We start from the raw sequence: 16,895 nt of genomic DNA, 5'->3' as shown, positions 1-16,895 counted from the left end.
AAGGGGAACTTTAAAATAACTGGAAAAAAAAAACTCATTGGATAAACAAGTGTCCCAAGCCTCATCTGGGAAGCAAAAAACTTGGAAATTTCTGGGAGTTAAGGGGACCCAGGAAGGAGAAGCACAGGAAATTGCTGTCATACTATCTAGTTTTAAAACACATCTTATCTAGCCTATGTAGTTCTAAAACTCCAGTCCAGGCATGTCACCATCAGCCACTCTAGACTTCTCCCCTTTTCATCCAGGGCTGTTACCCTTTAAGACACACTCACCAGGTCCCATTCATTGGCTTTTAGGCCACTGCAGTAATTGATAAGGTGATTTTTAAGCCACTGAAGGAAGCCCTGTGAGCTTCAAAGCAGTAAGAGAAAGCTGAAGACTGATATTATGGAGATTTGGGGATCAAATTTCTTTACACAGCAATAGCAACAGATTCACTACAGTAAAGGACCAGACCACTGGGAGTACACTGTACCCTGCACACTCCCAAAGTAGAAGTCTTGACCCAACAAGCAAAACAGATAGGCAGTGGGTTGAGAGACTTCCAAGAGAACGTAAGATCCTACTGCATAGTGGACAAGATAAAAATAATGTTTCGTACAAGGGATACATTTGGAAATATCTTCTCTGAACATGATCTGCTTATAACTCCTCTGTGATTAGCAAAGGTATACCCATAGCTTATATTATAATCCTAGCCTTCTGGTCAGAGCTTGTTTATCTAGGGGCAGGGAGCTGATCAAAGCCAGGCCTATCAGTGTCCAATTCCCAGAGTCTGAAAAGTTGGAACATAGAGAGCCAGCAGTTTTCCATGTGACTAAATTGCAACACATGAACACATGAAGATGGGTGAGCTATCTCTTGATGATTACGTGTTACAACTTTCTGAGAGAAGAAGCAAACAAATTTGCAGAGGAAAGCACATATAAGGCTATTTTATTTTAATGCAAAAATAAATATAGAAATCTACACTTACAAAGGGTATGCAAAAAGTTCACGGATTGGGGTGGGCATTTGGCACAGCAGTTAAGGCACCAATTTGGATGCCACATCTCATACAAGTGTGCCTCTTTCAAGTCCTGGCTTACTCCATTTCTGATCCAACTTCCTACTCACAAGCACCCAAGGAGGCAGTAGACAATGGCTCACTTGGGTCCCTGTCACTCATAACAGAGACCTAGAATAAGTTCTGAGCTCCTGCCTTTGGCCTGGCCCAACCCTGGCTGTTTCAGCCATTTGGCGAGCGAAGCAGCACATAGAAGATCTCTGTGTCTTTCTTACTTTCTCTAACTTTCAAAAATAAGATAAAAATAAAACACTTTTAAAGTCCAGGAATAATGCATATTATTGAAAGCATATGAATAGATTTCAAAAAAAATGCACCAAAATGAACTTAGTTTTAGATTCCATTTTCTGGGGCAGGCATTGTGGCATAGCAGATTAAGCCTGTGATGCCAACATCCCATATGGGCGCCAGTTAGAGACCTGGTTGCTCCAGTTCCTATCCAGCTCCCTGCTAATGTGCCTGGAAAAATAGCGGAAGATGGCCCAAGTGCTTAAACCCACATGGGAGACTGGGAAGAAGCAACTGGCTCCTGGCTTCAGCATCACACAGCCCTGGCCATTGCAGCCATTTGGGGAGCGAACCAAGGGATAGAAGATACCTCTCTCTCTCTTGCTATCTATCTATCTATCTATCTATTTATCTCTGTCTCTCCTGTTGTCTCTAATTCTGCCTTTCAAATAAAAATTTTTAAAAGATTTTAAAATTTCCATTTTCCAGAAACTTTTTGAGGTACCCCCATATATAACACAGAAGGGAACCTATCTTAGGTTTCCTACATTTTCCCACTTCGAAACCAAAACCCTTCATATGATCCACTCCAATTGGTTTCTGCTCTTCACAAGTAAAGAATATTAATAAATAACATGTATAAACAGGCAGTAACTGCTCACTTGGTAATTATATATCAGGATAGGATTCATTATGCCATACTGTCATTAAAGAAGGTGCAAACTTATATTTCATATGAGATCTTCCACCTCTTATAAACTGCAATGAATTCAAATTTTTTAGAAACATGGCTCAAGACCAGGGGTGGGAAACATCTGGCTTGCAAGACACATAAGGCCTGCAAAATCATTTGTCATGGCCCTGCCAGGGCAACCACGGGTGGGACTCAAAATTCTATAAATCTATAGCAGGCTAATTTTTGAGTTGATAATTTTGTATGCTTAGAATGATGTTATAAATATCTAAATTGCCCTTGGAAGAAAATAGATTCCGCATACCTGATCTATAAAAAGTATACCTGTGGCCTAAATGCAGAGTGTAAGGACTAATGTTTTCTTACTAGTTAGAGCTTTAATCTAGTTTTATTTTTCATCATGTACCCATTTTTCTACTGCATTAATGATCTACTTGGATTCTACTTCCTTTTTGGTTTTATTGACTAGCTAACTAAACATAAGAATGATTAAAATAATCATTAGTGATTAATCATAATGATTCAAAATGTGGATTATGGAGCCAAAGAATCTAAGTTCAAATGCAAATTATGCCAGCTATTAGCAGAATTTTCCCAGTTTTTCTATAGTTACTGTCAAAGTTTGGGAGTGCCAAAGTTTCTTCATTTATCAAATGAGGATAATAAGTTCAGTATTTTCAATAGTATCTGGAATATTTATTATTGTATTATTATTAATTATAATTATCATGATCACTTTAACTGCCCTGACTAGGGTAGTTAGCAATCCAGCCTCTTGTAAAGTAGGAGGGTCTCACCCCTTCTCCCTGATCTCCAGTGAGTTTTGGGTCTCAATGGGTCCCCAAATTTCTGTTTACCTTCTGCCCCAGTAATCTTTCTGGTGTCTGTTGACTGACCCTCTGTGCCAAAGATCCTACTAATTTATCTCTGTAGTGCTAGGAACAGCTGTATACAACCACCAAGATTATGAATAGTAAAGAATAGCTTTTGGGGAAAGTGCTCATAATACAGTGCATATAAAAAATAAGACTCCTTTCTTTATGGTGGTATCCTGGATTCTGCTTGCCTTTCCAGTGTTTTTTCCTGACACCAAATTAAGAACAACCTAAAATGAAATACTATTTCCTGAATTCATCAACTCTCTTGGGTGTCCATTCATTTATACACGATATTCTTTCCATCTGCAATGCCTTTGCTTTTCCAATTTACATACCTTGAAAACTACTTATCACTAAAGATTCAAAGATCATATCTTAGCAAATCTTCCTCGATCCCCTCAATTCCCATGTCACTCACATCTTTCCTGATCATATTAATGATTCCCTGTCTTGGCAAGTTTGCCAATATCCCCCTCTTTAAATTGCAACTTACCTTAACATTCTTTATTTTTAAGATGCACATAACTCTTTTGATTTAATTGAGACACATGCAAAAGGGTTAGTCTGGTCTTTGATATACAGTAAGGGATCAAAAAAATGCTACATGTTCATTTTGTCTGTCTTCTATCTGAGCTCCAAGGCACAACTGAGATCTAACAATTTGTATTCTCATGTTTTAGTACAGAACTGGCCACAAAAAGGGCTCTCAGGGGATATGTACTAAGTGAATGAATGAATGACTGGATGTTGTTTCCTCCTTTCAAAACCATTGCTTTATATAAGTGGAAATGATTAACATATGTGACCAAGTTCAATTAAACTAAAGCTGCAGCAAGAAAATACATTCTGAATTTCTTTCAATATTTTCTGCTCTATTACATACACATCATTCACTGACCAGCAAAAATACCCCCTGTTCAAGGAGCTATTTCAAAAGTCCAGCTATCTATGGAACAAAATATAGGCCATCTCAGCATCAGGAGGCATAAGCTAAATAAGAGCATTCTTTGGAGCTTAGCTGTTCCCCTGAGGCACCAGAGGAGTATTGACCTTGCTGCTTCTGCCCCACATGTACTACCACTACAGAAAAAAATTCTCTAAACTCACCCCTTCTCTAACCCTACTCTGTTCCCCTTTAACACATATTATGTTAATGTCCACTATCTGCCTTCAGTTATAAGGATCTTCCTGCTTAATATATCCTTTCCCCTCCACTCTGACTATTCAAATCCTGGCTATACTTCAAAATGCAGCTAGGCTTCATAGAGAAATTCACGTTTGAATTGGAAACCATTAAATGTTTAGGAGTTCACCCAAAACAAAAGGATGGTGTACAAGAAAAAGCTGAAGTAGTGTAGTGAATGTTATGGAATAACGACAGGCATGGAGCTTGTGAAAGCCCATGGTATGTTCAAGAAACCATGTAGTGACTTGCTTATAGAAATTAATTTTTTTAATATGGCTCCTATGATGGTGAAAAGTCACAAGGCATTGAAAAATAAAAGGTACGTTGATGATAGAAAGTGAAACATCTAACTAAAAGACATGAATTTAATACTGTAATGATGAAGAACATTTGAAGGATTTAATTTTTTTAACTTGTTTGATTTCTTTTGAAAAGCAGAGATTGAGGGACAGACAGAAAGCTCCCATCTACTGGCTCACTCCACAAATGACTGCAACAGTCAGAGACTCAGGCTGAATCCAAGAGCTGGTAACTCAATCCAGGTCTCCCACATGGTGTGGCAAAGACCCAATTACTACAGCAATCATCTGTTGCCTCCCAGGATTAGAATTAGTAGGAAGCTGGAATTGAGAGCAGAACCAGTATTTAAAAACAGGTATTTTAATGTAGGACACAAGTGTCCCAGGTGGCTTCTTAACTGCTGTGCCAAATGTCCAACCCTTTGAAGGACTCTGAATATAGCACTTCCAAGGTAAAATATGTATTTCAAATATAGCCTATGTAGAATAATTTGAAGTCTGCATTAGTTTCCTAGGGCTGCCATGACAAAATGCCACAAATTGGTTGGTTTAAAGAATAGAAATGTACTGTCTCAAGTTCTGGAGCCCAAAAGTTGGAAATCAAAGTGTCATCAGGGCTGCTTCCTTCTGAGAACTGTGCGGGAAAGATTTGTTCTAGCCTCTATCATTGGCTTGCAGATGGCTGTTGTTCCACATCCCATTCCCACTATGCAAGCCTGATTATGTATTCAACTTTGCCTCTTTAATAAGGACACCAGTAAGATTAGGGCCCATCCTAATGTCCTCATTTTAATGTTATTAACTCATTTGAACTTTATAACTTATATCTAAATGTAGTCATATTCTGAGGTTCTAGGGGAAAGAACTGCAACATATTTTTGAGGCACTCTATTCAAACCATCACAAAGTGCAAAGAGATTAGAAACATAATAAATGAGCTATTGTAATAATCTAGGTGAGAGATGATGAAAAATTAAGCAAAGATACGATGAAAAGGGATGGAGAAGATACAAAGAAGCAGAATCTGGAAGGTGAAGGAAAGGAGACAAAGATGACTCCAGGGTATATTGCTTTGTTGATTTAAATCACTGTTGAGTTGTAAATAGAAATGGGAATTGAGGGCTTGATGACATATTAAGGGTTTTGGACATATTAAGTGTAAGGTATTGATGTGTGTAGTTAAATGAATGGATGGTCTAGACTCAGGAGAAACATTCAGTCTGAAGATGCAAATTTGTTATGTGAGCAGTAATCAGTGTATGTATGGCAGTTGAAGCCCTTGGGGGACAAGATAATCCAAATAAGGATTATAAAGTGGCAAGAGAAGAGAATAAAAAGAGCAGTCAGAGAGGCAGGTAGAAATCCAAAGAATAAAAGGAAATGTAAATTTTATTTTATTTATTTGAAAGGCAGAGGGACAGAAATATAGGGAAAAAGAGAGGTGGGGAGAGAGATTTTTCCATCTGCTGGTTCACTTCCCAAATGACCATAATGGCTGGGGCTGGACCAGGACAAAACCAGAAGCCAGGAATTCCATCTGGGTTTCCCACATGGATGGCAAGGACCCAAGTACATGGGCCATCTCCCATTTTTTTTTCCCGGTCACATTAGCCGGGAGCTAGATGAGAAGTAGAGCAGCCAGAACATTAAAAGGGTTTCTGATATGGGATGCCAGTGTGATGAAGTAGCAGGAGGCTAACTTAACCCATTGAACCATGACTCCAGCCCCCAAAAGTGAAGTTTTAAAGAAAGGGGTAGCCAACAGCCTTGAATATGGTAAAGATTCAAGTAGGTTGGCTGGTGCTGGGGTTCACTTGACTAATCCTCCACCTGCGGCGGCGGCACCCAGGGTTCTAGTCCCAGTTGGGGTGCTGGATTCTGCTTCTCTTCCAGTCCAGTTCTCTGCTATGGCCCAGGAAGGCAGTGGAGGATGGCCCAAGTGTTTGGGCCCTGCACCTGTGTGGGAGACCAGGAGGAAGCACTTGGCTCCTGGCTTCAATCGGCGCAGAGTGCCGGCCATAGCGGCCATTTGGTGGGTGAATCACCGGAAGGAAGGCCTTTATCTCTGTCTCTCTCTCTCACTGTCTAACTCTGCCTGTCCCCCCCCCCCCCACACACACACACAAAAGATTCAAGTAGGTTAAAGATCAAAAGAGAGAACAGGAGACATGATAGAACTTTAGCTAACTTTAGTAAAAGTGGTAATTTGTTAAGTGTTATTGAATCGATTCTTTAGGATCATGGAAAGAATCTGTTTGCAAGCTAAAGATTCTGCACCTGTAGCGTAACAGTCAAGGTACAACTTTGTAAAGTTGAGTTCAAATCTCAGTTCTGCCACTTACTAGATGTGTGACGTTAGGTAAGTTGCTTGACTTTTCTGGTCCCCAATTTCCTTAACTAAACAGGGAGGAAAATAACTACCTACTTTCATGGGATTGTTGTATTATACAAATTTATACATGTAAAGTGCTCAGTTGAGATCTACAGAGTAGATCTACAACAAGTATTATTGCTAAAATGTAGTATTGGTTGGATGGGTGGGAGAATCAAACTAAAGAAGAGAAAAGGAAGCTAAATAGTGGGATAATTTCTCAGAATATACAGAAAAGAATGGATCTATTACACTTACTGTGTGACCTAAGGTAGATATTTTACTTCTTAGTGCCTCAGACTCCTCATCCGCAAAATGGAGATGATAATAGTGCCTACCTAACTCACAAACTTATTCTAAGTGTTAAATGAAATGATGCATGAAAAACAAAGAATGTTGAAATCGAATGAAATAAGGATAAAGTGAAATGATGCATGAAATAAAAAGGGTCATATACTCTCATAGTTATTGTGGTTTCTGTGATGAGGGAGTGGGAATAGGGATCCAGAAATGGAACAGGAACAAGCATATTCCTTCCCTACCTTTCTTAGATAGGGCATAGTGAGCCTCTGTGACTGATGGGACTGTTCTGTCCCTCAAGAGTCTTGGGGCTGAAACAATTTTTGAGAACATCTAGAATCTAAGGCACTCATTATCAAACTTCAGTGTGCATCCAAGTCACCTGGAAGGCTAATTAAAATACTCCTTTCCAAGGTTTACCCTTAGGATTTCTGGGATGCAGCCTGAACATTTGCATTGTAAAAAGGTTGCCAGGTGATACTCTTATTGACCAGGCACCATACTGAGAACTTCAGCTCTAAGCCAGTTATTATCAACCTTGACTAAACATTGGAATCATCTGGAGAGCTCTTGTAAAAAAACCCTTCATTCAGGTTGTACCCTAATAAAATTTATCAGAATTTCAGAGGCTAGACAATGATATCAGTATTTTAAAATATTCCCAGATGATATCAGTGTGTGGTCAAAGTTGAGAATTTTTATAAGAGAAGCTATTTTGTACTTTTGTGACTTGTTCTTTTTCTTGTCACATTGCTCCTCTTTGAACTTCTTTGGCAATTTTTTCTTTTTTTATCTCCCTTTTCTCTCACTCTTCTGAGTTCCTCAGTGCCAATGAGGCCAAACTTGCAGTTCCAATTGGGAAGGATTTGGATAGAAGCATAGTGTGTAACTTAAAATAAATTATGTATTCCAGCAGAACTATAAGTTAAAAATACTTCCAAGAAAATAATTTTCATGATCTCATGCTAACTAAACAGTACTGTAAAATCTTGTGATACTGTCTTAAAGAGGTAAAAAATCCTTCTAGTGCTGTAATTTATTCTGATATTATTCAATGTTAAATAATACTGAAAAGACTTTTGTACTTAAAGTTCCAAATGAGTTAGATAGTTATTCTAAAACAATGGTTATGATGTAATTAAGTTGTTTTAGTTGACATAAACAATTCAGCAATAAATTTACTAAGTTTTTCCACAAGGAGCATTGTATCCAAAACATAACATGATCCATCCTGATTGTTTTATAAAGAACAATTCAAGATTCATCCTATTTAGCAGAGTAGAATTTTAAATAAAATTATTGCTGATGCTTATTTTTCTTTAAAAATGGCTTCCTATCTCATGAAGAATAAGAAACAAAGTCTTTACAAGATCCTGCATGATCCAGACCCTCCCTCTTACTGACATCATAGCCTGACTTTTGCCCCTTTACTTCAGTGATACTTGCCTTATTGCTATTCTTTGACACTAGGTCTTTATATGTGCTATTTCTCTGTCTGGAAACCCTTCCCTCAGGTATTCTCAAGGCTGGTTGGCCCACTTCATTTAGATATGTTCTTAAATATTACCATATCAAAGAAACCTGACTGCTCTCTATCAAATAGCTTTCTCCAACCCATGTGCCCTTTTAAACTTTGTCCTACCTTATCTTCACTTAACGTGTACCTTTGCTCTTATAGCCTCTATCAACATCGCCTCATGTGACATATTTTCCCAGAGTCTTGTGCAATGATGGTACAGAGTAGATTCTCAGTAAGTATGTGTTCAATAAATATAATAACATAATCTAATTTTCTGTTGATACTTTCTCTTCATAGCTCCCTACTCTTGAAGAGTAAAAACTAGAAGGAGGCGAAAGCAAAAGGAAATGTAGGGATAAGCTGTATAAGCTGTTCTAGCCCAGGCATTCCAGAAGGGGATTTAGAGGTCAAAAATACTGCTAGCAAAAATACAGATAGTGAGAGTGAGACAATCATCTCTGACGAAACCCTTTTGCCTCAGCATAGCTGGAAGTTCTCCACAATTCCAGGAAGCAGAATGATTTACACCAAACAATTCAAAGTGCTCCAGGGAAGTCACTTGAAGCCCTCCAAGAAGGATTTCTATTCCTTGCCTGGAATACTTGTCAGTGAGCTCACAAACCTTTCATTGTCCTAGAAAGAGGTTAAGCATATTTCAGCAACAATATTTTATGAAAGCTAAGATCTGCCTAGTTTCCATATTCCATACCTATAAACACTAAAAAAGAAAAATCAACCAACATAAACACAAAGGGGACAGTCAAGAGTTAAAATGGAAGCACAGTAGTCCCTAATATATTATATGAATAACAAATACAGGGGGGTTGCTACAGAACAGCACATAGTTCCTTTCCCACCCTCCATACAAGGGTGTATATAACAGAGTTCAGTGGGTATGACATGTACAAGTGACTCTTGGCTGTATGACAAGACTGCACTCACACAGTCAAAAGCAACAAAGAACATTCCATTGAATTAATGTTTTTCTTTGTTTTTAGGAGCTCTTGGGTCGAGGTCTTTAGGAAGAAAGACCCCTGAATGAAGCTTTTATTTTTTTGAACTGAACCCAGTGAACTCAATAATATGCCCATTCAAAATAAGGTTGTTTTGAGGTTTAGAAAACCTGTTAAAGAGAGGAGGTGGAGGATGGTTCTTTGGCTACAATTTTCCTAGGAACCCATAACTGACACATGCCCGTGATAGGAGTTGGCACTAAGGATGTAATGAAAAACATCATATTAAAAAAGGGAGGGGTTCTGTGCCTTGAATTTAACACCAGAGACAGCTAAACCAGTAAACTACAGAGCACTGGAAACTGGCATTCCGCTGACCAAAAAAAATTTTCAGAATGAAATACTCACTCTAGAATGTCAAACAGCACATTTTCATATCTTTGACCTATGGGATATCATAAGCCCCACCCATAGTCCTGCCACCCTCCCTAAGCAGAAGCATGAGACACAAATATGAAAGGGATGTCACAGGCCCATAAGAGGCCCTTACTAACAAGTGTTACCACACCAGATCTTCTTTATTTAACAGCAGAAAGGAGCTGGTGAAGTCCTTCTTCCCACTACAATCTCCCTGACTGGACATGGACATGGGAATGACCAATTAGGCAAGGTGACTTCAGCTTTCCTATGGAAGAAACCTACTCCTTTTATGTATGTATGCCATTTTGACTTAAATTCCTACTTCTCCCATCTGGATCTCCCAAACATTTGGGATTTGGCATATGGATGGATGCCAAGTACTGAAGAAAAGACAATAAACATGAAACATTGAGTTATTCATATGAGGAATGCTCGGTAAATGTTGGAGTCAAATTCAACATCCTTTTCCACATTTTGTGAAGAAACCTTAGCCACCAATCAGTTACAAAAGGAATGAATGACAACACTCTGCATGGCCTTGATATTTTACACCCACCACCTAGCAGCATCATCATCCACAGGCAATACACCTGGCATTCAACAATCAGGTGTATAATGAATTACATTCTTCCAGTTCATTAAACCGTCAAGGTACCTTTCTGAAATCGAAAAATTTCCCTTTCAGTTAAAACTGCAAAGCCAATTACTCTGCGGTCAAGTAATGTGCAACTTGGCAATACTGCCTACAGTGCACCTCCTAAGAATCAACTGGATGTTAAAAGCAAGTTGTAAGTCTGGTCTGAGGAAGAAAAAGCTTACCTCCCCACATAAATCTTCCCCCAACATATGTTTAGTGTTCTAGTAAGGCTAGACACTGCCATCCTTTCAGAAACCGAATTTCCAGTCAAATACAGACTTTCCCTCAGTTGAAATAGTGCACTGTCCCTTTAAGAATCCAGGCAAGATGGAGCCTTCCAAAGCTCACAGCTAGAGGCTTCAAGGAACCTGACAGGGATACTGGAGTATGACAGAAAGAAAGAATGCTTGCAGAGAGGAAGTAGAGGCTCACACCAGGAGGTGAAATTGAGGCTCCCACCATACTGCCAATAAACTAGGCGCGTCTATCCCACGGATGGCAGCTTCGTTAGGCTATAAAGCACCACCCCTCCTCCCCTCCCCTCCCCTTCCTACTGAACCCCACCCAGCTCCACCCTTCGGATCCTCCTTGAAAGAGTCGCCTTCAGTAAAGGCGGCTACTTCGCTGCCCAGAGAAAACCCTAGGGAAGGTGGCAAAAGACAGTGGACGGAAGGGTAGTTAAGCAAAATGAAACAACTTACTTTTGGACTCTGCGCTTCCGTAGGCATCCTCTCCTCGCAGCCCCCTGGCCGACGGGGCGGGGCCGGATTGAGCTGGTGAACTCGGGGTCCTCACTCCCTCGGACTGCAAACCTAGTTCAGTGGAGTTAGAGGGGATGAGCACCGACTAGGGCCGGTGTACACTCGATTTTATTTATCTCAAGAGAGAAGGTTGTGGGAGAGTTACCCAGGGGGTGGGAGTGGAGGTAAGCTCTGAAACCCTTCCCCCCTCCCTCCCAATTTCTGGCTAACTTCTTCCGCCTGGCTTTAGCGATTTCAGGGGCAATGGTTTTCTTTTTTCTTCCTTTTGGTTTCTCCCAGCTGCCTGTCCCAGACCCCACCCAGCGGCTCCACCCCATCCACTGTTACACATTCTGTCAATCACCAGCCCCTTTAAAGCTGCATTGCACGACTTGAGTTTTCATTATCCTTTGGCGGGTGAACCAGATCTCTGTGCTCCTAGCCTTCCCGACAGTTACTCCCCGGACCTTTCTGCTGGATTCATGAAGGTGAAGTTAGTGGCTAGTTGTAAGCTCCCATCCCCCGCTGCCTGAAGCTTGCATACCAGGCTCCACCCAAACTCCTTCCGGCCCAGCCAGACCTCACCACACCCCGCGCCATCTCTTTTTACTTTGTTTCTGCTAAAAGTAGTTCCCTAGTATCGCCTAGAAAGTTCCTGCAGCGCCCTCTTTGGAGCCACCCACTCCCATGCAGTTTCTGGACGGAAGTGGGTGCAACAAGCCTGGCTGAGGCTTCTGTGTTCTGCCTGGAATGGGTGCTCAGTCTCCTCCTCTGTGTGAATCTCCAAATTTCTGACAAGAATGTGGGGTGAAAGAGGGAGAGTCCTCCAAATGTGCTTGATGCCTCTAATTCATCCTGAACAGCAGTCTCATACCACTGCTCCACTCCATAAATAGGAAGCTGGATAACAGAAAGTTATCCCTGAGGTCCTGTTTTCCAGGTAGGACTCCAACATGACCCATCAGAAATCATGTTGAATGTCAATCTCCATTCCCGTTAATGACAACAACTAGTTGTTCAGGCCAAAAAATCTTGGAGCCATCCTTGACCCCTCGTCTTTCTCAAGTCACTTCAATTCTTCAGGAAATCCCATTGCCTTCATTTAAAACCATCCAGAATCTGACCACTTTCCACCATTTCTACTACTACTATCCCTACCCTGCCCCCCCTAACTACCTTCTCTCAACTGGATTACTAGGAGAGCCTCCCCACTGGTCTCCTTTTTTGCACACCTGCTCCCCAGCTTTAAATTTCATTCTCTAGGGCTGGCGCCATGGTGTAGTGGGTTAATTCTCCGCCTGCAGCACTGGCATCACATATGGACTCCAGTTCGAGTCCCGGCTGCTCCTCTTCCCATCCAGCTCTCTGTTATGACCTAGGAAAGCAGTAGAGGATGGCCCAAGTCCTTGGGCCCCTGCACCCACATGGGAGACCGGGAGTAGGCACTTAGCTCCTGGCTTTGGATCGGCACAGCTCCAGCCGTTAGCAGCCATTTTGGGAGTGAACCAACGGAAGGAAGACCTTTCTCTCTGTCTCTCCCTCTCACTGTCTGTAACTCTACCTCTCAAATAAAAATAAATAAAATCTTAAAAGAAAAAAATCATTCTCTAGCTGGTGTATAGTCTTTTTAAAGGGCAGATCAAAACAGGTCACACTTGTGTTTAAAAGCTTTTAATCATTGAAAAGCCAGATTCTTCTATTACTTAAAGGCCCTACAGATGCAGCTGTCTCCCCACATCTTTATCTTGATTTGTAAACACCTTGTTCACACTGCTGTAACCATAGTGGCTTCCTTACAATTTCAATGTGCTAAAGGTCTGTCTCACCTCAGGGCCTTTGTACTTCCTTTTCCCTGTTTCTGTTTCAAGCCACAGTAGGCTTCAAAATCCTACAGATCTCAGGGAAACTTTCCATGACCCCCCAAATTAAAGTAATTCCCATGGGCCAGGCACCCTTTATGATTTCATCCTATTTTATGTTTATGAGAGCATTGATTACAATTTAAAAGAATATTATATTTATGTTTGTTTTGGGGATAAAGTATCTTCCACTAGAATATAGGCTCAGTATTATCAGGGACTTCATCTATTCACTCCTCTATCCTCAGAGTACTGAACAGTGGCTGTCTGTAAATAGGAACCTAATATTTGTTGAGAGAACAATTGAAGGCAAAGTCTTCAGGGATCTATATGGGTGAGATATATATTTTTTTCTTGAAATTTATTTTATTTATCTATTTGAAAGGCAGAGAGAAAGAGAAAGAGAGAGAGAGCGAGAGAGAGAGACCTTCCATCCACAGATTCACTTGCCAAATACCCATGACAGGGCTAGGTCAAAACCAGGAGCTCAGAACTCTTTCCTAGTCTCATCACCTGTGGATTCTCAGGGTACACATTAGCAAGAAGTTGAATCAGAAGTAGAACCTGAACTCAAACCCAGTGGTTCTAATACAGGATATAGGCATCCCAAGTGGCATCTTAGCCACTGTGCCAAATTCTTGCCCTGAATATCTGTTTTTAAATGACAATCATTCCAAAAAAGAAGGTAACAAGAATATACACGCTTGTTATGAACTACTTGCCTTTAGAAAGGTCTAAATACCTTTCCTCTGGGAAAAGTTGGTAATATGGTTGGAGCAACAACCTAGAGACAGTGTCCTTTTAGGTTGGCTTTTAGGGCTTACAGTTGATAATTTTTCTTAGTTTTGTCAACTCAGTGCTAAGCAGCATAGTTTTGAGGGTGAGGATTATTTGAATTAGATTTTTGTCTCTCAATGTGTTTCTTGCTTTGGAGTCATACTATGTGTGTATGTATGTATGTGTGTGTGTGTGTATATATATATATAATCTTTCATATCCTCAACTATATATTAACTCATCTGCTAACACAACCTTCCTATGAAGTAGGTGCTATAAGTATACTCGTTTTCCAGAACAGAAGCCCATGAAATGGAATGACTTGTCTAAAATCATGTCCCTAAGAAATGAAGTAGCTTGAATTTCTACTCAGGTAGCTCCAGAGACACACATTTACCTACTGTACTGTATTTCTTAAATGAAATTTATAGTCAATCATGATATTGGAAGAACAGATGCCCAGTTTACTGGTCGATAATTAGTTAAAAATGAAGAAAAGATTGAAATGAAGGACATCGCTTACAAATAGCAAGAAAGAGTGGTTTGAACAATTATGTAAACTATGAATTTGATTTAAGGTCATAAGAAACAGTTATTTCTCTTCACTAATAGAAAGACAGAGATATTTACTCAGAAAATTCAGTAGGATAAGCCTTTTTTCCAGCGCTGTCTTGAGCTGTCCATATGTGTCTTAACCTCAGCTATCTGCTTGTTGTTCATAGAAGTTACTCAATCCAAGTCTGTGAACTTTTGGTCATGAATGTCATACAGCTCTTGCTAGGTTGCTACCTATGCCTAATGACAGTACCATACAGAGGTTTGAAGCATACCATGGTTAACGTTCTCAATATCGTGTTAAGTACTTTGGACCATAGGAAAACAAAAGACACCCAAGATGAGAGGTTAGATGATTCCTGCATGTTCAGCAATGTCACTTATTTGGTGTCTTACTATCTTCAAAATTGCACACAAGAGTCCCATATTCCTCATCTGGGTGATAAGGAGGTAGATTAATGGTTTACAAAGCCTTATTTCTCAGAAATTCTCGGACAATTTCCTTAGCCAGCTCATTAATGCCAAAAAGTTGTTGTAATAGGAAAAAGCTAGGAAAAGGAACACATTCCCTTAATTTCATTCCCATTGATATCAGCTTTTGGTAGATACCACTTGGGAATGAAGGGATGCCCAATGAACAAGGATTCTTCGTTCCTTCTTTGGAGCTAACTTGAAACTAGAGGTAGTTTGTCCTGTAATGGCCATGTCTGTTGCTTGTGAAATGTGAACCTTCTACTGGCATAATAACTTGCTCCAGGGCAGAGTTCCTGACACAGCTGGGTAAATCAGTTTTTTTCTCTCAGGTATATGAAACTGTGAATTAAAATACAGACTGGGATAACGGATTGGGGTTAGGAAGGATAATTTAATCTGGTTATAGAGACATTTTATGAGTCAGGCTGTTCATGTACCCCAAACTGGTTTGGTTCTTCCCTTAACTTTGTGTGAGACATGCTATCCTTCCAATAAATTCCATTTCCCCTAACGTTTAAGTTTTATTAGTTTTTAAAGTTTTTATTTATTTATTTATTTGACAGTTAGAGTTAAAGACAACCAGAGAGAGAGAGACAGAGAGAAAGGTCTTCCTTCCATTGGTTTACCCCCCAAATGGCCACTAACATCTGGAGGTACACCGATCCAAAGCCAGGAGCCAGGTGCTTTCTCCTAGTCTCCCATGCAGGTGCAGGGGCCCAAACACCTGGGCCATCCTCCACTGCCTTCCCAAGCCACAGCAGAGAGCTGGACTGGAAGAGGAGCAACCGGGACTAGAACCAGCGCCCACATGGGATGCCAGTGCTGCAGGAGGATTAACCTAGTGCACCTCCACGTCGGCCCCAAGTTTTATTACTTAACCTACCCAGAGTCTACTTGTTTACTGCTACAATACTTGATATGTGATTGGCAAAAAGTAGGTGCTCAATAAATACTCATTAGATGGAAGAATGAATGAATGAAAAATGACTAAAATTTCCATTACCCCATCATTGGCCAAGACTTAACTCACATATTGATTATTTAATTCTTCTAATACTTTCTTATAATTTTATAATATAGCTGCTTTTCCAGAGCTTGTGTTACTAGATATCATAAGATACTGGGGATTATGTTTTATTTCTTATTAATTTTCAAATATTTTTAGCCACAAAATGTTGAGCATAATAGAATCCCTGGGCATGTTGAATGCATTTCAACTCCACACTATGCATAGGACCTCAGTCAGTCATGTACCAAATCAACAAATCTCCCAGATAGAAAAGGCAACTTATGGTGTAGCTGGATAACTGGATTAGAAAAGAGAAAAGCTCCATTTCAGGGGCTGGCACACACACACACACACACATACATATATATACGTAGGCACATATATAGTGTAAGGCCAAATTAGGATTAAAAACATTTATCCTTTCAATAATTTGATATTTCTTTATAATGAAAATATCCAAAATATCATCTTTTAATTTTTTAGAAAGAAATATGTGGTGCATTAATATTATCCATAGTTACTCTACTATCCAATAGAACTCCAAAACTTCTTATTCCTAACTGGCAACATCCCTCTCTCCTCACTTCCCTCCCCAACCTCTGGTAACCACCATTATATTTGAACTTCTATGAGATCCCCTATTTTTTTAAGACTCTATGTGTGAGTGATATCAAGTGATATTTGTTTTTCTGTGCTTGGGTTTTTCACTTAACATAGTGACTTCTGGTTCCATCCATCTTATTGCAATTAACAAGATTTCATGCTTTGTGGCTGAGTAGTACACCATTGTGTGTGGGTGTATCATATTTTCTTTATATACCAATGAGGTATATAAATATATATGATCTTTTTAAAATATTCCTTTATTTATTTATTTGAAAGGTGAAGTGACACCCAGAGAGAGAGGAAGAGACAGAGAGAGATCTTCCA

At 39.9% G+C, this 16,895-nt stretch overlaps 1 protein-coding gene across 6 annotated transcripts in view; it reads right to left on the bottom strand.

The window, feature by feature from the left end:
* KLF8 (KLF transcription factor 8) overlaps nucleotides 1–11,943 on the bottom strand; it is a 274,709-nt gene extending 262,766 nt beyond the window's left edge. For 3 of the 6 annotated variants that reach the window (XM_089323931.1, XM_089323928.1, XM_017349867.4), the window contains exons 1-2: nucleotides 11,759–11,854; nucleotides 11,253–11,363 (exon numbers count right to left, since the gene is read on the bottom strand). The gene's annotated coding sequence lies outside the window, so the exon portion shown is untranslated. Of the gene's footprint in view, nucleotides 1–11,252; nucleotides 11,390–11,758 lie in introns of those variants that run through there. The other 3 variants (XM_089323930.1, XM_089323929.1, XM_051827724.3) reach the window with 2 other exon arrangements.
* Between the last annotated feature and the right edge of the window lie 4,952 nt (nucleotides 11,944–16,895).

Source organism: Oryctolagus cuniculus, chromosome X (assembly GCF_051225735.1).
Source record: "Oryctolagus cuniculus isolate XC-2025 breed Fujian yellow rabbit chromosome X, ASM5122573v1, whole genome shotgun sequence".
NCBI classification, from domain to species: Eukaryota; Metazoa; Chordata; class Mammalia; order Lagomorpha; family Leporidae; genus Oryctolagus; species Oryctolagus cuniculus.
This window is presented reverse-complemented; position numbering and strand designations above follow the sequence as displayed.